This window comes from Crocodylus porosus, unplaced genomic scaffold, assembly GCF_001723895.1.
Source record: "Crocodylus porosus isolate Cpor-Errol unplaced genomic scaffold, CroPor_comp1, whole genome shotgun sequence".
NCBI lineage: Eukaryota > Metazoa > Chordata > Crocodylia > Crocodylidae > Crocodylus > Crocodylus porosus.
The window spans coordinates 258,712,433-258,719,802 of NW_017728886.1; the positions used below are offsets into that span (position 1 = coordinate 258,712,433).

General features: G+C 48.2%; 1 long non-coding RNA gene across 1 annotated transcript; it reads right to left on the minus strand.

Annotated features, from left to right (window-relative positions):
* Positions 1-226: 226 nt before the first annotated feature.
* On the minus strand, positions 227-5,883 carry LOC109322134. Its single transcript, XR_002104320.1, has 2 exons — positions 904-5,883; positions 227-768 (listed from the first exon to the last, which is right to left on the minus strand). It is a non-coding gene; the product is annotated as an uncharacterized LOC109322134 (long non-coding RNA).
* Between the last annotated feature and the right edge of the window lie 1,487 nt (positions 5,884-7,370).

The following is a 7,370-nucleotide window of genomic DNA, read 5'->3' on the forward strand; positions in this document are numbered from 1 at the left end:
CTCAATTCCTTGTATCTAATACACGTTCCAGGGTGCACCTGGTTGTTTTCTCTCCCCCCACCCAATGGGGAAAAGAAGGGAGGTTACCAAAGTGTAATAAAGCACTTATAAACACTTTCAACTGTTTTACTGAATCAAAGGTGTGCAATATAAATCGTTCTTTCCATAGTTTGCTGCCTGTAAAACAGCTGCAAGGTGGAGAAAGAAACCCATGGCTTCCAACCAAGACATTTCAAGGCCCTTTGCCTTTATTTCCTTCTTCATTTAGATGAGTGCTTAGCTAACTGATGCTCCATGAAGAGGTGTGTCAGATGAAGCCATATTTGCATATCTAAAAGAAGTTTTTATGCAGAAGTAGAAAGAGGGAGAAGCTGGCCTAATACAAGGCCCTTCCCAAGGAAACCATTTTAGGAAGAACAAGAGAGAAGAATGAGCAGGACACTCCTGTCCCTTTCTCCCTCTCCAAGTTTGATATTTTTAACAATACCCGCCAGGAATATCACACGTCAAACGAAGCAGACGGTGTTTACGTTTGCGCAGATTAATTGACAAGTCTCCGTGGGAAGTATGCGCACGGCACCAGTCCCCTTGTTAGGCATCCATCCAGGTCCGGTTAGCTGACTTCAAGGCTGCCAGCGTGCGTAGCTCCCTGCTGGCCGTACTCATGTCTGTATAATGAGACATGACCGTGTTCATGGAGCCACACGCCCGCCTGCTGCAGTCGGCCTGACTTCACGGAGCTCACGGCAGGCACAGACTTGGCCCAGGCTGTTTTAAAAACAAAAGGCAGTTGTTAAACTTTTGGAAGAGGTGACGGCTGCCAGCTGCAGTCTTGCAAGATGGTTAGTTAATCAGTTCCCAGTAAAGGAGCAGAGGGCAATGGACCCTTTCACAGATTCATACCCAGTATCCATCTCGAGGGTCAGACCGTCCACATACGATCTGGTGCTTCTTGGGGCTACAAGGCTGAGTCATAAGCAGCCCTCATCCCAGCAGTGTCCTCCGTCTCCTGGCATCGAGCACTTGATTTTTGTTTTCTTGGCTGAGAACAACCTGGAGACCGAACGTGGCAGGGCTCAGCTGCTGCACAGCTTGCGTCTGAGGAGATGGAGATGGAGATGGGATGGGTGGGTTTGAGGCCCTGATTCTGCACTCAGCACAAACCCCACTTAACACAAGGAGTTTATTATGACAAGCACCAGTGGAAGATGCTGATATTTAAATCATGTTCACCTCCCAGCAGTAAGGGAGCGATACCGTCTATAGGGTGGTTTCACAGCTGGCCTATTTTGGATACAGCTGCAGGAACTGCATGCAAATTCTTCTTCATTGCCTGCATACAGGAGGCTGGTTAGGGGCCACCTACACTCTAAACAGGCTATAAATGACCCACATGGGATGAGCACAGTGTTTGGTTTTCCTATTTTGCACCATGCAGAAGGTCTTTGATAGACAGCACATTTACAGAGAACATGCAAATGCTTCTGACCACAGTGCCCCGGGCTCGGCTGCACCGCGTATCTGCAATGACCCAGCTCCGAGTTATTCTAGGGGTGTTCCTGTAGGTTCCTTCAATTTTTGATCTCAAAGCCAAAGCATCCCAAACCAGTCTGTAAAGGCAGGAAGAGATTAATGGCTCTCTTTGTACTACTGGGATGGGAGCGCCGTGCGGAAACGATTGCACCATTCTTCTCTGCTGGTCGTTTATTAGGATGGAGCGCTGCTGAAAGGCACCGACATTTAAATAGTATTCACCCTCTAGTGGCAAAAGAGCAGAACGTCCATAGGATGGTATCACACCCGGCCTGAGGCTGTATGTGAACTCACTATAGCTATGGTTTTCAACTTTTTTTCATTTGCGGACCCATAAAGAATTTCGAACGGAGGTGTGGACCCCTTTGAATTGCACGTGCGGGTATTCACATACTTTTGCTTGATCACAGCCTTCTTTCACAGACCCCTCAGACACAATCTGTGGACCCCCCGGGGTCCATGGACCACAGGTTGAAAACCACAGCACTAGAGCCTTCTCTAGTGATGGCTAAAATGCCCTGGGAACATTATTATTATCTTTTTTAGAGACTTTTTTGTGTTCTAAGCCAAATCTGCCAAATCCATGAGTCAGTCGAGAACCATAAGCAGCCCTACTACCAACAAACATCCTCCACCCCCATCTGGGGCTTCAGATGTTTCCAAATCCTTTGGCAAGCCTTCTACATGCAGGCCCAAGCCCAGAGACCTGGGGTTTGGATGCCCCCGAATTTTGCTTGCCTTCAGCCGTAAGGCCGCAGGAGCAGGCTAGGGAGGAGTCTCCCCTAGGAACATTGCTTCTTGGAGGTGGCACATTTAAGGTACTCCCCATCTACCGAATGGGCATGTTGCTACGTCCTCTCTCCCACCCTTTGTCTAACTTCTCTGGTCACACTGTGAGCTTGCCCAGACAGGCAGGGTCAGCACATATGGGAAAGCCAACAGGGTTCAACTGAATTGTTCAACCAGCATAGACAAGTCCAGAGGGATCCTGAGTCACACTGGAAGGCTTATGATGTCCCGCACGTTCGCAAGGCAACGCCTATGGGGCCATTGCATCCATTCAACCCTTCTCTTCCAGAGACATCATGTAACTTCAGTGTCTAGCTCCACCCAATGCCTACCCCACCCTTCTGCCCAACCTCGGACTAACATGCCCTCTCCATCCTTAATGGTCTACTTGTTCCATTAAGCAAATGACACTCTTCCTCTCCCCACCAGTAGACAGCCTGTGAAGATGCAACACCATTGAGAAGACACAGTTGTAAAGGGAATTGGAATAAGAACAGAAAACCCTTCTTGGACATGAAGATGCAGCTTGCTTCGGTTCCCATACAGCAGGGACAGGCTGATAACAGGAGCGGGATGTGTGTTTTAAGAAGGCAAGAGGCAAACTAATGAGACTAGAACTCCAGCACCCTCTGGTGATGAAATTAAGACATCGAAAACACCAGCATACAAACCAAACAACCAATGCAACCAAGCCTGTGCTAATAGCTTTGCTGGTGAATGCGCACAGGTGTTTAAATGCACTGCTGTGCAACTTTCGAGTAAGAAGCCCACAGCATTATAATATGTCAGAATACAAAGGCAGTAATCTTGCAGGGCACAAAAGATCCAACTGAATTCAGTGTCTGGGTGTGCCTACGTCTTCCCGTATCCTCAGGCAAGTCACTTAGAGCTTGAATCTCAAAGTACCTGCAGGCTCCATGCAGAACAGCTGGAGTTTTGCATGCTTTGTAGTTCTGCAAAGCAGGCCCTTCTGTGTATTGTGTCTATTCACAGATCCTCCGTGTGTAAAATGAAGATTATAACACTTCCTTTTTCTGACCATTTGTGTATCTTCCTGTTGCGTTTCTTTCCCTTTCCACAATAATAATAGTAGGTAGAAGCCACAGGGCATGGTGGAGCTCAAATAACTGAGTTTTCTATGTATATACAGCATGGTAGGGCCAGTCACAAACACAGATTGCTGCCAAGGTCAGCTTCTGAAAAAACACACACAATGAGTAACTTGCCCCAATCGCAGAGGTGAGTTTGAAGGCCAAAACGCCCGCCCCACACAACCCAGCTGTACACCTGGTCATTTGGAAAGGACAGTCCAAAACAGTCAGACATGATGTTAACCCACATCGCTCCCTTATGTGCTATTGGCTATCGAATTCGGTGCGTCCTAACGTACTAGCCCAATGGCTTGCTAGGCTTTGGATCTGACACAATTCCTGCATGCAACACTTGGTCGTCTATTTGGATTTGAGCTTTTTGGTTCAAGGCCTGCTCTCTGCTCATGCACCTGAGCTCAAGTACTGTGAGCCTCAAACCTTCAACAAGGGGAAGAAAAAGCAATGCTATCAAAGGACACTGGGATGATACACCAGGCAGCAAACTGGGCTTTACAGCATGATGCTACTGAAAGGAGGGCCCAGGCTTTGTATCACAGAGCAAAGAAGTGAGAATCCCTCCTACTCTGCACACTTGGGAAATTATGTTCACATCTGAACACTTCTTCTACCTCCAAGAAATGGACAGAAAATAACTATGAATCTAGGCATGCACAGGCTGAGTGAGGAGGAAAGACTTATAGCCAAACTTCTGCTAGCTGTCTGCAGTAGGTAGATTCATTTCTTCCCGTGTGGTGACTCACATCAGATACAGCTAGTGGGACCAATGCTATTGGAGTTCAATTTGTGCAGCTTGGCTAAGGAACAACTCTGGGAGGACAGAAACAGCTGCCGCCAGCAGAAAGAGGGAAACAGTAGTCCAGGACGAGCAGTCATTAGGCAATTTCACGGGGTTAATTATGAGCAATGGGTTGAAATTAAGACTCCAAAAGTCTGCAAGAGCATCAACAAGACGCCTTCACTGACTGCAACTGTCCTGCAGGCTGTGGTACAGGGGAAAGGTGGAATTCTCCAGGCCTGATATACGTACAGATAGACTTGATACTCTATTAATAATCAAACAGCAGAGTACAGTCAGATCCGGGCTGGGAAACAGACGGGAAGACCTTTCCAAGCTCCCGTACGCGCAGATGAGGAGGGCAACAGGAGAATCCTGTGTGTAAAGAGCCGTGCCTTCTGACACGCTGGTTGAGCTCACCTGTGTATGCTTGTCCCAGCCTCTGCTGCTGCTCCACCCAGCCCAGTGCTGGTCCAAGGCACAAGGCATGAAGGTCACCCTTAAACTTGTTCTATTTGTCTTCTCCTCTCCCTGAACTTGTGCAATCTGAGCTGGTCTTAAGACAGAGGAGAAAAGGACCTCTATGGAAATTGCGACAAAAGAAAAGCATTTACATTTTCCACAAAAAATGTTGACGTTTCCAGTGAAAATTCAAACAGCAATACTTTTTTTGGCCTGAACCCAAGCAATATGCATTTGGAAACATCACTGCTATATCCCACACTTACTATTCTGGTGTCTAGTACTCTAGCCTTTCCGAGTCTCCTCGTTTGGCCGGGTTGCCTGTTTGGAATACAACTCCTTTGTACCACACCATCTTCTTGTAGAGGAGAGGCCATGCACCTTGGGAGCCCCTGGCTGATGTGCATCCTGGGAGATGTAGTCTACCTGGGGAAAGAGGCCCCTAGAAGAGCGTGAGTACATGAGGCCACCAAACTACAATTCCCACAAAATACAGTGGCAGCCTGGCAAATACCTTCATCTGCAAATAGTTCACCATTTACTGACGTAGTTGAGTGCTTTGTGCTCAAATTTTCAGTTAGAAACAATGGAGCGCCTTTCAAAAAGCTCATGCTTTCGAGGGAAAAGGTTGTGCAGGCAAAATCCCAGGCTTCTGTGGGAGAAATGGTTTGGTGGAAACTTGTGAACCAGCTCTTCTAACCCCAGGTCTGTTGTTGGCTGTGTGCTGGCCCAAACCAGCTTCTCAGGACAGCAAGAGGCGTAAGGTGCTCTTCATGGCATTGTTAGTGCCGCACACATACCTTTCTAAGGTTGCTGCTCCTCCTGTTTTCTTTGGAAGAGTCTGGGAACAGAGGACCTCTGTCTCGAGTCTGGCTGGGTGCCTGAGCTGGAGACCCACTGGACAGGCAGCGAACCTCGGCAGTGGCTGGAGACGGGTTTGGAAGTGCGCTGTCAGAGATTAATTCCTCTCTTTAATGTAGCAGAAGACCAAAGGAAGACGTCTGCCTCAGAGCGGGGTGTCTCCAACCTTATCCAGTTAGCTCTTGTGGTGGTTTGTCTCTCTGCCCACTTGGGCTTAATTCCCTTTTCTGCTACAGGCTTCCTGTGCACTCTTGAGAACCTCACTTGTTTTCCTGGGCCTCGGTTCCTTATCTAGAAAATAGCACTCCCTTGCCTCGCAAGGGTGTGGGGATGATAAATGCACTGAGGACTGTGAGGCACTGAGCCATGATGATAGCGGAAACAAAGTCAGTGCAGAGCAAGTAGCAAACTGATGGGCTGCACGGAGCAAGCAGCAAACCAATGAGCTGAACCTGGATTCTCATGGGGTCGGGGTCAGGGTCACACTCCCAGGGGCAGGAGGGATGTTGGCCTTCAGCCTCTATCATACCTTGAACAGTGTTCAGGAGGGTTACAAGTCTGCCCACAGAACAGAGGAATAGGAAGAGCTAGGACTGGTGCATCTGGGATGCTGGCGGTATGAAAGTAAGGTGTTTTATCTCCCTGGAATGACCTGGGTAAAAGGCTCAAGGATAAACCTCATTCGGAGTGGTATAACTTAAAAACATTAACAGGGCACGTATATCAATTTAAGTGCTTATGATGGTTTGAAGTTAACCTGTAACACGGCCCTGTGAATTGATTGGTCCTTCTTTTCAGTGGCATTGCATAGGGGGTGTATGAGAGTACACGTGCAACCCCTGAGAGCGCTGGTACACCCCCTGACTGGCTGCACTTGCTGCTTAGGTGATGGGCAGGGGGGCAGGCGGGAGCGCTGGTGCCACTTCTAAAGCACTGGCCGATTGCTGCGATTGTTGCAGCCACTTCTGGGAGCACTTGCAGCAATTGGCTGTTGCAGGGGGAGACCCCTCCTAGTCCACAGAATCACCCACAGGGGACCCCCCAGTCAGCAGGATTGGTTGAGGGGGGACCCCCATGGTCAGCAGAATTGGTTGCGGGGGGGTCCCCCCGCCCCCCCGGTCAGCAGGATTGGTCGCAGGTGGGGCACATGCCCCCCCCCCGAAAAAGGCGGCACCAGTCGCCCATGATTCTTTTCCACTGAATACCACATGGAAAGCTCTGTTTCTATTATAGGAGGATATGCTTACTGATGGAACTGAGATCTTAATCAGATATTAATTGTAGCCATTAATAAGGCAGATAATTAAGTGCTTAGATCCCCAGCCTCGACGGAGATGAGTTAATTACATCTCACTGCTCAGAGACTCATTAATCTGTGTATATGATGATTTTTCGCATTCCTTTGCTTCTTACAGGAAATAAAAACATTATTCCAGCCACACTTACTTATACGTATCATGTCTTCTCGCTTAGTCATGAAATTACTGATCTGGGGGCTGGAATTTTCATCTGGTATAAATCAATATCGCTCCCCTGGCTTCAGGGGAGCTGCTGCCATCTCTGTGAGCTGGGGATTTGGTCTGTGATCTATTCATGGAAAAGGGCCTGTCTCTGGGAAAAGACATTTTGAGCAAGTAAATGAAAGGAAGTAATTAATCATCTCTGTTGCTGTTGCAATTGGCCCTTTAAAAATTTAATTCTTCAAACTGAACTGAAGAGGTCTTGTAAGTTCAAGGAGTGGTGCAGGGACAGGTTGTGCATGTCTTGTACAGGGTACCTTAGCTTTGGAGAAGCCCCTGCTTTATTTTACTTTGGGCCACTCTTACTTGTGGATCCCA